Genomic DNA, 17,630 nt, shown 5'->3' on the forward strand with positions numbered 1-17,630 from the left:
TACTTACCTAATACATCCAATGTCACATATGTACTGTAGTGTGTATGTGTGGTAAATACATAGGCTACACATTTAATATCTTTATCTTGGTCACTATTCCATACTGGTATGTACTGTAATGTACTTGTAGTGACACATAAACCATTACTTACCTAATACAACCAATGTCACATATGCACTGTGGTGTGTATGTGTGGTAAATACAGAGGCTTCACATTTCATATCTTTATCTTGGTCACTATTCCATACTGGTATGTACTGTAATGTACATATAGTGACATATAAACCATTACTTGCATAATACATCGAATGTCACATATGTACTGTGGTGTGTATGTGTGGTAAATACACAGGCTTCACGTACAATATCTTTATCTTGGTCACTATTCTATACTAGTATGTACTGTAATGTACTTGTGGTGTCATATAAACCATTACTTACCTAATACATCCAATGTCACATATGTACTGTGGTGTGTATGTGTGGTAAATACATAGGCTTCACATTTAATATATTTATCTTTGTCACTATTCCATATAGGTATGTACTGTAATGCACTTGTATTGACATATAAACCATTACTTACCTAGTACATCCAATGTCCCATATGTACTGTGGTGTGTATGTGTGGTAAATACATAGGCTTCACATATAACATCTTTATCTTGGTAACTAATCTATACTAGTATGTACTGTAATGTACTTGTGGTGTCATATAAACCATTACTTACCTAATACATCCAAAGTCACATATGTACTGTAGTGTGTATGTGTGGTAGGCTTCACATTTAATATCTTTATCTTGGTTACTATTCAATACTAGCATGTACTGTAATGTACTTGTGGTGTCATATAAACCATTACTTACCTAATACATCCAATGTCACATATGTACTGTGGTGTGTATGTGTGATACATACATGGGCTTCACATTTAATATTTTTATCTTTGTCACTATTCTATATAGGTATGTACTGTAATGTACTTGTAGTGACATATAAACGATTACTTACCTAATACATCCAATGTCACATATGTACTGTGGTGTGTATGTGTGGTAAATACATAGGCTTCACATTTCATATCTTTATCTTGGTAAGTATTCTATACTAGTATGTACACTAATGTACTTGTGGTGTCATATAAACCATTACTTACCTAATACATCCAATGTCACATATGTACTGTAGTGTGTATGTGTGGTAGGCTTCACATTTAATATCTTTATCTTGGTTACTATTCCATACTGGCATGTACTGTAATGTACTTGTGGTGTCATATAAACCATTACTTACCTAATACATCCAATGTCACATACGTACTGTGGTGTGTATGTGTGGTAAATACATGGGCATCACATATAATATCTTTATCATGGTCACCATTATATTCTAGTATGTACTGTAATGTACTGTAATGTACTTGTGGTGTCATATAAACCATTACTTACCTAATACATCCAATGTCACATATGTACTGTAGTGTGTATGTGTGGTAGGCTTCACATTTAATATCTTTATCTTGGTTACTATTCCATACTAGTATGTACTGTAATGTACTTGTGGTGTCATATAAACCATTACTTACCTAATACATACAATGTCACATATGTACTGTGGTGTGTATGTGTGGTAAATACATAGGCTTCACATTTAATATCTTTATCTTTGTCACTATTCCATATAGGTATGTACTGTAATGCACATGTATTGATATATAAACCATTACTTACCTAATACATCCAATGTCCCATATGTACTGTGGTGTGTATGTGTGGTAAATACATAGGCTTCACATATAATATCTTTATCTTGGTAACTATGCTATACTAGTATGTACTGTAATGTACTTGTGGTGTCATATAAATCATTACCTACCTAATACATCCAATGTCACATATGTACTGTGGTGTGTATGTGTGGTAAATACATAGGCTTCACATATAATATCTTTATCTTGGTAAATATTCTATACTAGTATGTACTGTAATGTACTTGTGGTGTCATATAAACCATTACCTACCTATTACATCCAATGTCACATATGTACTGTAGTGTGTATGTGTGGTAGGCTTCACATTTAATATCTTTATCTTGGTTACTATTCCATACTGGCATGTACTGTAATGTACTTGTGGTGTCATATAAACCATTACTTACCTAATACATCCAATGTCACATACGTGCTGTGGTGTGTATGTGTGGTAAATACATGGGCTTCACATATAATATCTTTATCTTGGTAACTATGCTATACTAGTATGTACTGTAATGTACTTGTGGTGTCATGTAAACCATTACTTACCTAATACATCCAATGTCACATATGTACTGTAGTGTGTATGTGTGGTAGGCTTCACATTTAATATCTTTATCTTGCTTACTATTCCATACTGCCATGTACTGTAATGTACTTGTGGTATCATATAAACCATTACTTACATAATACATCCAATGTCACATATGTAATGTGGTGTGTATGTGTGGTAAATACATAGGCTTCACATTTCATATCTTTATCTTGGTCACTATTCCATATTCGTACATACTGCACTTGTAATATCATATAAGCATTGCGTACCTAACACATTCAAAGTCACATATGTACTGTAGTGTGCGTGTGTGGGAAATACATAGGCTTCACATTTAATATATTTATCTTTGTCATTATTCCATACTGGTATGTACTGTAATGTACTTGTAGTGACATATAAACCATTACTTACCTAATACATCCAATGTCACATATGTACTGTGTTGTGTATGTGTGGTAAATATATTGGCGTCACATTTCATATCTTTATCTTGGTCAATATTCCATACTGATATGTACTGTAATGTACTTGTAGTGTCATATAAACCATTACTTACCTAATACATCCAATGTCACATATGTACTGTGGTGTGTATGTGTGGTAAATACATGGGCTTCACATTCCATATCTTTATCTTGGTCACTAATCCATACTGGTATGTACTGTAATGTACTTGTAGTGACATATAAACCATTACTTACCTAATACATCCAATGTCACATATGTACTGTAGTGTGTATGTGTGGTAAATACATAGTCTACACATTTAATATATTTATCTTGGTCACTATTCCATACTGATATGTACTGTAATGTACTTGTAGTGACACATAAACCATTACTTACCTAATACAACCAATGTCACATATGCACTTTGGTGTGTATGTGTGGTAAATACAGAGGCTTCACATTTCATATCTTTATCTTGGTCACTATTCCATACTGGTATGTACTGTAATGTACATATAGTGACATATAAACCATTACTTGCATAATACATCGAATGTCACATATGTACTGTGGTGTGTATGTGTGGTAAATACACAGGCTTCACGTACAATATCTTTATCTTGGTCACTATTCCATACTAGTATGTACTATAATGTACCTGTGGTGTCATATAAACCATTACTTAACTAATACATCCAATGTCACATATGTACTGTGGTGTGTATGTGTGGTAAATACATAGGCTTCACATTTAATATCTTTATCTTTGTCACTATTCCATATAGGTATGTACTGTAATGCACTTGTATTGACATATAAACCATTACTTACCTAGTACATCCAATGTCCCATATGTACTGTGGTGTGTATGTGTGGTAAATAAATAGGCTTCACATATAATATCTTTATCTTGGTAACTAATCTATACTAGTATGTACTGTAATGTACTTGTGGTGTCATATAAACCATTACTTACCTAATACATCCAAAGTCACATATGTACTGTAGTGTGTATGTGTGGTAGGCTTCACATTTAATATCTTTATCTTGGTTACTATTCAATACTAGCATGTACTGTAATGTACTTGTGGTGTCATATAAACCATTACTTACCTAATACATCCAATGTCACATATGTACTGTGGTGTGTATGTGTGATACATACATGGGCTTCACATTTAATATCTTTATCTTTGTCACTATTCTATATAGGTATGTACGGTAATGTACTTGTGGTGACATATAAACGATTACTTACCTAATACATCCAATGTCACATATGTACTGTGGTGTGTATGTGTGGTAAATACATAGGCTTCACATTTCATATCTTTATCTTGGTAAGTATTCTATACTAGTATGTACACTAATGTACTTGTGGTGTCATATAAACCATTACTTACCTAATACATCCAATGTCACATATGTACTGTAGTGTGTATGTGTGGTAGGCTTCACATTTAATATCTTTATCTTGGTTACTATTCCATACTGGCATGTACTGTAATGTACTTGTGTCATATAAACCATTACTTACCTAATACATCCAATGTCACATACGTACTGTGGTGTGTATGTGTGGTAAATACATGGGCTTCACATATAATATCTTTATCATGGTCACTATTATATACTAGTATGTACTGTAATGTACTGTAATGTACTTGTGGTGTCATATAAACCATTACTTACCTAATACATCCAATGTCACATATGTACTGTAGTGTGTATGTGTGGTAGGCTTCACATTTAATATCTTTATCTTGGTTACTATTCCATACTAGTATGTACTGTAATGTACTTGTGGTGTCATATAAACCATTACTTACCTAATACATACAATGTCACATATGTACTGTGGTGTGTATGTGTGGTAAATACATAGGCTTCACATTTAATATATTTATCTTTGTCACTATTCCATATAGGTATGTACTGTAATGCACTTGTATTGATATATAAACCATTACTTACCTAATACATCCAATGTCCCATATGTACTGTGGTGTGTATGTGTGGTAAATGCATAGGCTTCACATATAATATCTTTATCTTGGTAACTATGCTATACTAGTATGTACTGTAATGTACTTGTGGTGACATATAAACTATTACCTACCTAATACATCCAATGTCACATATGTACTGTGGTGTGTATGTGTGGTAAATACATAGGCTTCACATATAATATCTTTATCTTGGTAAATATTCTATACTAGTATGTACTGTAATGTACTTGTGGTGTCATATAAACCATTACCTACCTATTACATCCAATGTCACATATGTACTGTAGTGTGTGTGTGGTAGGCTTCACATTTAATATCTTTATCTTGGTTACTATTCCATACTGGCATGTACTGTAATGTACTTGTGGTGTCATATAAACCATTACTTACCTAATACATCCAATGTCACATACGTGCTGTGGTGTGTATGTGTGGTAAATACATGGGCTTCACATATAATATCTTTATCTTGGTAACTATGCTATACTAGTATGTACTGTAATGTAGTTGTGGTGTCATGTAAACCATTACTTACCTAATACATCCAATGTCACATATGTACTGTAGTGTGTATGTGTGGTAGGCTTCACATTTAATATCTTTATCTTGCTTACTATTCCATACTGCCATGTACTGTAATGTACTTGTAGTGTCATATAAACCATTACTTACCTAATACATCCAATGTCACATATGTGCTGCGGTGTGTATGTGTGGTAAATACATGGGCTTCACATTCCATATCTTTATCTTGGTCACTAATCCATACTGGTATGTACTGTAATGTACTTGTAGTGACATATAAACCATTACTTACCTAATACATCCAATGTCACATATGTACTGTGTTGTCTATGTGTGCTAAATATATTGGCGTCACATTTCAAATCTTTATCTTGGTCACTATTCCATACTGGTATGTACTGTAATGTAATTGTAGTGACATATAAACCATTACTTACCTAATACATCCAATGTCACATATGTACTGTGGTGTTTATGTGTGGTAAATACATAGGCTTTACATACAATATCTTTGTCTTGGTCACTATTCTATACTAGTATGTACTATAATGTACTTGTGGTGTCATATAAACCATTACTTACCTAATACATCCAATGTCACATATGTACTGTGGTGTGTATGTGTGGTAAATACATATGCTTCACATTTAATATCTTTATCTTTGTCACTATTCCATATAGGTATGTACTGTAATGCATTTGTAGTGACATATAAACCATTACTTACCTAATACATCCAATGTCCCATATGTACAGTGGTGTGTATGTGTGGTAAATACATAGGCTTCACATATAATATCTTTATCTTGGTAACTATTCTATACTAGTATGTACTGTAATGTACTTGTGGTGTCATATAAACCATTACTTACCTAATACATCCAAAGTCACATATGTACTGTAGTGTGTATGTGTAGTAGGCTTCACATTTAATATCTTTATCTTGGTTACTATTCCATACTAGCATGTACTGTAATGTACTTGTGGTGTCATATAAACCATTACTTACATAATACATCCAATGTCACATATGTACTGTGGTGTGTATGTGTGGTAAATACATAGGCTTCACATATAATATCTTTATCTTGGTAATTATGCTATACTAGTATGTACTGTAATGTACTTGTGGTGTCATGTAAACCATTACTTACCTAATACATCCAATGTTACATATGTACTGTAGTGTGCATGTGTGGTAAGCTTCACATTTAATATCTTTATCTTGCTTACTATTCCATACTGCCATGTACTGTAATGTACTTGTGGTATCATATAAACCATTACTTACATAATACATCCAATGTCACATATGTACTGTGGTGTGTATGTGTGGTAAATACATAGGCTTCACATTTCATATCTTTATCTTGGTCACTATTCCATACTGGTATGTACTGTAATGTACTTGTAGTGTCATATAAACCATTACTTACATAATACATCCAATGTCACATATGTACTGTAGTGTGTATGTGTGGTAAATACATGGGCTTCACATTTAATATCTTTTTCATTGTCACTATTCCATATAGGTATGTACTGTAATGTACTTGTAGTGACATATGACCCATTACTTACCTAATACATCCAATGTCACATATGTACTGTGGTGTGTATGTGTGGTAAATACATAGGCTTCACATGTAATATCTTTATCTTGGTAACTATGCTATACTAGTATGTACTGTAATGTACTTGTGGTGCCGTATAAACCATTACTTACCTAATACATCCAAAGTCACATATGTACTGTAGTGTGTATGTGTGGTAAGCTTCACATTTAATATCTTTATCTTGGTTACTATTCCATACTAGCATGTACTGTAATGTACTTGTGGTGTCATATAAACCATTACTTACATAATACATCCAATGTCACATATGTACTGTGGTGTGTATGTGTGGTAAATACATAGGCTTCACATATAATATCTTTATCTTGGTAACTATGCTATACTAGTATGTACTGTAATGTACTTGTGGTGTCATGTAAACCATTACTTACCTAATACATCCAATGTCACATATGTACTGTAGTGTGTATGTGTGGTAGGCTTCACATTTAATATCTTTATCTTGCTTACTATTCCATACTGCCATGTACTGTAATGTACTTGTGGTATCATATAAACCATTACTTACATAATACATCCAATGTCACATATGTACTGTGGTGTGTATGTGTGGTAAATACATAGGCTTCACATTTCATATCTTTATCTTGGTCACTATTCCATACTGGTATGTACTGTAATGTACATATAGTGACATATAAACCATTACTTGCATAATACATTGAATGTCACATATGTACTGTGTTGTGTATGTGTGGTAAATATATTGGCGTCACATTTCAAATCTTTATCTTGGACACTATTCCATACTGGTATGTACTGTAATGTACTTGTAGTGTCATATAAACCATTACTTACCTAATACAACCAATGTCACATATGCACTTTGGTGTGTGTGTGTGGTAAATACAGAGGCTTCACATTTCATATCTTTATCTTGGTCACTATTCCATACTGGTATGTACTGTAATGTACATATAGTGACATATAAACCATTACTTGCATAATACATCGAATGTCACATATGTACTGTGGTGTGTATGTGTGGTAAATACACAGGCTTCACGTACAATATCTTTATCTTGGTCACTATTCCATACTAGTATGTACTATAATGTACCTGTGGTGTCATATAAACCATTACTTACCTAATACATCCAATGTCACATATGTACTGTGGTGTGTATGTGTGGTAAATACATAGGCTTCACATATAATATCTTTATCTTGGTAACTAATCTATACTAGTATGTACTGTAATGTACTTGTGGTGTCATATAAACCATTACTTACCTAATACATCCAAAGTCACATATGTACTGTAGTGTGTATGTGTGGTAGGCTTCACATTTAATATCTTTATCTTGGTTACTATTCAATACTAGCATGTACTGTAATGTACTTGTGGTGTCATATAAACCATTACTTACCTAATACATCGAATGTCACATATGTACTGTGGTGTGTATGTGTGATACATACATGGGCTTCACATTTAATATCTTTATCTTTGTCACTATTCTATATAGGTATGTACGGTAATGTACTTGTAGTGACATATAAACGATTACTTACCTAATACATCCAATGTCACATATGTACTGTGGTGTGTATGTGTGGTAAATACATAGGCTTCACATTTCATATCTTTATCTTGGTAAGTATTCTATACTAGTATGTACACTAATGTACTTGTGGTGTCATATAAACCATTACTTACCTAATACATCCAATGTCACATATGTACTGTAGTGTGTATGTGTGGTAGGCTTCACATTTAATATCTTTATCTTGGTTACTATTCCATACTGGCATGTACTGTAATGTACTTGTGTCATATAAACCATTACTTACCTAATACATCCAATGTCACATACGTACTGTGGTGTGTATGTGTGGTAAATACATGGGCTTCACATATAATATCTTTATCATGGTCACTATTATATACTAGTATGTACTGTAATGTACTGTAATGTACTTGAGGTGTCATATAAACCATTACTTACCTAATACATCCAATGTCACATATGTACTGTAGTGTGTATGTGTGGTAGGCTTCACATTTAATATCTTTATCTTGGTTACTATTCCATACTAGTATGTACTGTAATGTACTTGTGGTGTCATATAAACCATTACTTACCTAATACATACAATGTCACATATGTACTGTGGTGTGTATGTGTGGTAAATACATAGGCTTCACATTTAATATCTTTATCTTTGTCACTATTCCATATAGGTATGTACTGTAATGCACTTGTATTGATATATAAACCATTACTTACCTAATACATCCAATGTCCCATGTGTACTGTGGTGTGTATGTGTGGTAAATGCATAGGCTTCACATATAATATCTTTATCTTGGTAACTATGCTATACTAGTATGTACTGTAATGTACTTGTGGTGTCATATAAACTATTACCTACCTAATACATCCAATGTCACATATGTACTGTGGTGTGTATGTGTGGTAAATACATAGGCTTCACATATAATATCTTTATCTTGGTAAATATTCTATACTAGTATGTACTGTAATGTACTTGTGGTGTCATATAAACCATTACCTACCTATTACATCCAATGTCACATATGTACTGTAGTGTGTGTGTGGTAGGCTTCACATTTAATATCTTTATCTTGGTTACTATTCCATACTGGCATGTACTGTAATGTACTTGTGGTGTCATATAAACCATTACTTACCTAATACATCCAATGTCACATACGTGCTGTGGTGTGTATGTGTGGTAAATACATGGGCTTCACATATAATATCTTTATCTTGGTAACTATGCTATACTAGTATGTACTGTAATGTACTTGTGGTGTCATGTAAACCATTATTTACCTAATACATCCAATGTCACATATGTACTGTAGTGTGTATGTGTGGTAGGCTTCACATTTAATATCTTTATCTTGCTTACTATTCCATACTGCCATGTACTGTAATGTACTTGTGGTATCATATAAACCATTACTTACATAATACATCCAATGTCACATATGTACTGTGGTGTGTATGTGTCGTAAATACATAGGCTTCACATTTCATATCTTTATCTTGGTCACTATTCCATACTGGTATGTACTGTAATGTACATGTAGTGACATATAAAACATTACTTACCTAATACATCCAATGTCACATATGTACTGTGGTGTGTATGTGTGGTAAATACATAGGCTTCACATTTCATATCTTTATCTTGGTCACTATTCCATACTGGTATGTACTGTAATGTACTTGTAGTGTCATATAAACCATTACTTACCTAATACATCCAATGTCACATATGTACTGTAGTGTGTATGTGTGGTAAATACATGGGCTTCACATTTAATATCTTTTTCATTGTCACTATTCCATATAGGTATGTACTGTAATGTACTTGTAGTGACATATGACCCATTACTTACCTAATACATCCAATGTCACATATGTACTGTGGTGTGTATGTGTGGTAAATACATAGGCTTCACATGTAATATCTTTATCTTGGTAACTATGCTATACTAGTATGTACTGTAATGTACTTGTGGTGTCGTATAAACCATTACTTACCTAATACATCCAAAGTCACATATGTACTGTAGTGTGTATGTGTGGTAAGCTTCACATTTAATATCTTTATCTTGGTTACTATTCCATACTAGCATGTACTGTAATGTACTTGTGGTGTCATATAAACCATTACTTACATAATACATCCAATGTCACATATGTACTGTGGTGTGTATGTGTGGTAAATACATAGGCTTCACATATAATATCTTTATCTTGGTAACTATGCTATACTAGTATGTACTGTAATGTACTTGTGGTGTCATGTAAACCATTACTTACCTAATACATCCAATGTCACATATGTACTGTAGTGTGTATGTGTGGTAGGCTTCACATTTAATATCTTTATCTTGCTTACTATTCCATACTGCCATGTACTGTAATGTACTTGTGGTATCATATAAACCATTACTTACATAATACATCCATTGTCACATATGTACTGTGGTGTGTATGTGTGGTAAATACATAGGCTTCACATTTCATATCTTTATCTTGGTCACTATTCCATACTGGTATGTACTGTAATGTACTTGTAGTGTCATATAAACCATTACTTACCTAATACATCCAATGTCACATATGTACTGTAGTGTGTATGTGTGGTAAATACATGGGCTTCACATTTAATATCTTTTTCATTGTCACTATTCCATATAGGTATGTACTGTAATGTACTTGTAGTGACATATGACCCATTACTTACCTAATACATCCAATGTCACATATGTACTGTGGTGTCGTATAAACCATTACTTACCTAATACATCCAAAGTCACATATGTACTGTAGTGTGTATGTGTGGTAAGCTTCACATTTAATATCTTTATCTTGGTTACTATTCCATACTAGCATGTACAGTAATGTACTTGTGGTGTCATATAAACCATTACTTACCTAATACATCCAATGTCACATATGTACTGTGGTGTGTATGTGTGGTAAATACATGGGCTTCACGTTTAATATCTTTTTCATTGTCACTATTCCATATAGGTATGTACTGTAATGTACTTGTAGTGACATATGACCCATTACTTACCTAATACATCCAATGTCACATATGTACTGTGGTGTGTATGTGTGGTAAATACATAGGCTTCACATATAATATCTTTATCTTGGGAACTATTCTACACCAGTATGCACTGTAATGTACTTGTGGTGTCATATAAACCATTACTTACCTAATACATCCAATGACACATATGTACTGTAGTGTGTATGTGTGGTAGGCTTCACATTTATTATCTTTATCTTGATTACTATTCCATACTGACATGTACTGTAATGTACTTGTGGTGTCATATAAACCATTACTTACCTAATACATCCAATGTCACATATGTACTGTGGTGTGTTTGTGTGGTAAATACATGGGCTTCTCATATAATATCTTTATCATGGTCACTATTCTATACTAGTATGTACTGTAATGTACTTGTGGTGTCATATAAACCATTACATACCTAATACATCCCATGTCACATATGTACTGTAGTGTGTATGTGTGGTAAATACATAGGCTTCACATTTAATATCTTTATCTTGGTCACTATTCCATACTGGTATGTAGTGTAATGTACTTGTAATGTCATATGAACCATTACATACCTAATACATCCAATGTCACATATGTACTGTGGTGTGTATGTGTGGTAAATACATATGCTACACATTTAATATCTTTATATTGGTCACTATTCCACAGTGGTATGTATTGTAATGTACTTATAGTGACATATAAACCATTACTTACCTAATACATCCAATGTCACATATGTACTGTGGTATGTACGTGTACTAAATACATAGGCTTCACATATAATATCTTTATCGTGGTCACTATTCTATACTAGTATGTACTGTAATGTACTTGTAGTGACATATAAACCATTACTTAGCTAATACATCCAATGTCACATATGTACTGTGGTGTGTATGTGTGGTAGGCTTCACATTTATTATCTTTATCTTGATTACTATTCCATACTGACATGTACTGTAATGTACTTGTGGTGTCATATAAACCATTACTTACATAATACATCCAATGTCACATATGTACTGTGGTGTGTATGTGTGGTAAATACATAGGCTTCACATATAATATCTTTATCTTGGTAACTATGCTATACTAGTATGTACTGTAATGTACTTGTGGTGTCATGTAAACCATTACTTATCTAATACATCCAATGTCACATATGTACTGTAGTGTGTATGTGTGGTAGGCTTCACATTTAATATCTTTATCTTGCTTACTATTCCATACTGCCATGTACTGTAATGTACTTGTGGTATCATATAAACCATTACTTACATAATACATCCAATGTCACATATGTACTGTGGTGTGTATGTGTGGTAAATACATAGGCTTCACATTTCATATCTTTATCTTGGTCACTATTCCATACTGGTATGTACTGTAATGTACTTGTAGTGTCATATAAACCATTACTTACATAATACATCCAATGTCACATATGTACTGTAGTGCGTATGTGTGGTAAATACATGGGCTTCACATTTAATATCTTTTTCATTGTCACTATTCCATATAGGTATGTACTGTAATGTACTTGTAGTGACATATGACCCATTACTTACCTAATACATCCAATGTCACATATGTACTGTGGTGTGTATGTGTGGTAAATACATAGGCTTCACATATAATATCTTTATCTTGGTAACTATGCTATACTAGTATGTACTGTAATGTACTTGTGGTGTCATGTAAACAATTACTTACCTAATACATCCAATGTCACATATGTACTGTAGTGTGTATGTGTGGTAGGCTTCACATTTAATATCTTTATCTTGCTTACTATTCCATACTGCCATGTACTCTAATGTACTTGTGGTATCATATAAACCATTACTTACATAATACATCCATTGTCACATATGTACTGTGGTGTGTATGTGTGGTAAATACATAGGCTTCACATTTCATATCTTTATCTTGGTCACTATTCCATACTGGTATGTACTGTAATGTACTTGTAGTGTCATATAAACCATTACTTACCTAATACATCCAATGTCACATATGTACTGTAGTGTGTATGTGTGGTAAATACATGGGCTTCACATTTAATATCTTTTTCATTGTCACTATTCCATATAGGTATGTACTGTAATGTACTTGTAGTGACATATGACCCATTACTTACCTAATACATCCAATGTCACATATGTACTGTGGTGTGTATGTGTGGTAAATACATAGGCTTCACATGTAATATCTTTATCTTGGTAACTATGCTATACTAGTATGTACTGTAATGTACTTGTGGTGTCGTATAAACCATTACTTACCTAATACATCCAAAGTCACATATGTACTGTAGTGTGTATGTGTGGTAAGCTTCACATTTAATATCTTTATCTTGGTTACTATTCCATACTAGCATGTACAGTAATGTACTTGTGGTGTCATATAAACCATTACTTACCTAATACATCCAATGTCACATATGTACTGTGGTGTGTATGTGTGGTAAATACATGGGCTTCACGTTTAATATCTTTTTCATTGTCACTATTCCATATAGGTATGTACTGTAATGTACTTGTAGTGACATATGACCCATTACTTACCTAATACATCCAATGTCACATATGTACTGTGGTGTGTATGTGTGGTAAATACATAGGCTTCACATATAATATCTTTATCTTGGGAACTATTCTACACCAGTATGCACTGTAATGTACTTGTGGTGTCATAAAAACCATTACTTACCTAATACATCCAATGACACATATGTACTGTAGTGTGTATGTGTGGTAGGCTTCACATTTATTATCTTTATCTTGATTACTATTCCATACTGACATGTACTGTAATGTACTTGTGGTGTCATATAAACCATTACTTACCTAATACATCCAATGTCACATATGTACTGTGGTGTGTTTGTGTGGTAAATACATGGGCTTCTCATATAATATCTTTATCATGGTCACTATTCTATACTAGTATGTACTGTAATGTACTTGTGGTGTCATATAAACCATTACATACCTAATACATCCCATGTCACATATGTACTGTAGTGTGTATGTGTGGTAAATACATAGGCTTCACATTTAATATCTTTATCTTGGTCACTATTCCATACTGGTATGTAGTGTAATGTACTTGTAATGTCATATGAACCATTACATACCTAATACATCCAATGTCACATATGTACTGTGGTGTGTATGTGTGGTAAATACATAGGCTACACATTTAATATCTTTATATTGGTCACTATTCCACAGTGGTATGTATTGTAATGTACTTGTAGTGACATATAAACCATTACTTACCTAATACATCCAATGTCACATATGTACTGTGGTATGTACGTGTAGTAAATACATAGGCTTCACATATAATATCTTTATCGTCGTCACTATTCTATACTAGTATGTACTGTAATGTACTTGTAGTGACATATAAACCATTACTTAGCTAATACATCCAATGTCACATATGTACTGTGGTGTGTATGTGTGGTAGGCTTCACATTTATTATCTTTATCTTGATTACTATTCCATACTGACATGTACTGTAATGTACTTGTGGTGTCATATAAACCATTACTTACATAATACATCCAATGTCACATATGTACTGTGGTGTGTATGTGTGGTAAATACATAGGCTTCACATTTCATATCTTTATCTTGGTCACTATTCCATACTAGCATGTACTGTAATGTACTTGTGGTGTCATATAAACCATTACTTACCTAATACATCCAATGTCACATATGTACTGTGGTGTGTATGTGTGGTAAATACATGGGCTTCACGTTTAATATCTTTTTCATTGTCACTATTCCATATAGGTATGTACTGTAATGTACTTGTAGTGACATATGACCCATTACTTACCTAATACATCCAATGTCACATATGTACTGTGGTGTGTATGTGTGGTAAATACATAGGCTTCACATTTTATATCTTTATCTTGGGAACTATTCTACACCAGTATGCACTGTAATGTACTTGTGGTGTCATATAAACCATTACTTACCTAATACATCCAATGACACATATGTACTGTAGTGTGTATGTGTGGTAGGCTTCACATTTATTATCTTTATCTTGATTACTATTCCATACTGACATGTACTGTAATGTACTTGTGGTGTCATATAAACCATTACTTACCTAATACATCCAATGTCACATATGTACTGTGGTGTGTTTGTGTGGTAAATACATGGGCTTCTCATATAATATCTTTATCATGGTCACTATTCTATACTAGTATGTACTGTAATGTACTTGTGGTGTCATATAAACCATTACATACCTAATACATCCCATGTCACATATGTACTGTAGTGTGTATGTGTGGTAAATACATAGGCTTCACATTTAATATCTTTATCTTGGTCACTATTCCATACTGGTATGTAGTGTAATGTACTTGTAATGTCATATGAACCATTACTTACCTAATACATCCAATGTCACATATGTACTGTGGTATGTACGTGTAGTAAATACATAGGCTTCACATATAATATCTTTATCGTGGTCACTATTCTATACTAGTATGTACTGTAATGTACTTGTAGTGACATATAAACCATTACTTAGCTAATACATCCAATGTCACATATGTACTGTGGTGTGTATGTGTGGTAAATACATAGGCTTCACATTTAATATCTTTATCTTGGGAACTATTCTACACCAGTATGCACTGTAATGTACTTGTGGTGTCATATAAACCATTACTTACCTAATACATCCAATGACACATATGTACTGTAGTGTGTATGTGTGGTAGGCTTCACATTTATTATCTTTATCTTGATTACTATTCCATACTGACATGTACTGTAATGTACTTGTGGTGTCATATAAACCATTACTTACCTAATACATCCAATGTCACATATGTACTGTGGTGTGTTTGTGTGGTAAATACATGGGCTTCTCATATAGTATCTTTATCATGGTCACTATTCTATACTAGTATGTACTGTAATGTACTTGTGGTGTCATATAAACCATTACATACCTAATACATCCCATGTCACATATGTACTGTAGTGTGTATGTGTGGTAAATACATAGGCTTCACATTTAATATCTTTATATTGGTCACTATTCCACAGTGGTATGTATTGTAATGTACTTGTAGTGACATATAAACCATTACTTACCTAATACATCCAATGTCACATATGTACTGTGGTATGTACGTGTAGTAAATACATAGGCTTCACATATAATATCTTTATCGTCGTCACTATTCTATACTAGTATGTACTGTAATGTACTTGTAGTGACATATAAACCATTACTTAGCTAATACATCCAATGTCACATATGTACTGTGGTGTGTATGTGTGGTAGGCTTCACATTTATTATCTTTATCTTGATTACTATTCCATACTGACATGTACTGTAATGTACTTGTGGTGTCATATAAACCATTACTTACATAATACATCCAATGTCACATATGTACTGTGGTGTGTATGTGTGGTAAATACATAGGCTTCACATATAATATCTTTATCTTGGTAACTATGCTATACTAGTATGTACTGTAATGTACTTGTGGTGTCATGTAAACCATTACTTACCTAATACATCCAATGTCACATATGTACTGTAGTGTGTATGTGTGGTAGGCTTCACATTTAATATCTTTATCTTGCTTACTATTCCATACTGCCATGTACTGTAATGTACTTGTGGTATCATATAAACCATTACTTACATAATACATGCAATGTCACATATGTACTGTGGTGTGTATGTGTGGTAAATACATAGGCTTCACATTTCATATCTTTATCTTGGTCACTATTCCATACTGGTATGTACTGTTATGTACTTGTAGTGTCATATAAACCATTACTTACCTAATACATCCAATGTCACATATGTACTGTAGTGTGTATGTGTGGTAAATACATGGGCTTCACATGTAATATCTTTATCTTGGTAACTATGCTATACTAGTATGTACTGTAATGTACTTGTGGTGTCGTATAAATCATTACTTACCTAATACATCCATAGTCACATATGTACTGTAGTGTGTATGTGTGGTAAGCTTCACATTTAATATCTTTATCTTGGTTACTATTCCATACTAGCATGTACTGTAATGTACTTGTGGTGTCATATAAACCA

Source organism: Saccoglossus kowalevskii, unplaced genomic scaffold (assembly GCF_978046115.1).
Source record: "Saccoglossus kowalevskii unplaced genomic scaffold, keSacKowa6.1 SCAFFOLD_291, whole genome shotgun sequence".
Taxonomy (NCBI): Eukaryota; Metazoa; Hemichordata; class Enteropneusta; family Harrimaniidae; genus Saccoglossus; species Saccoglossus kowalevskii.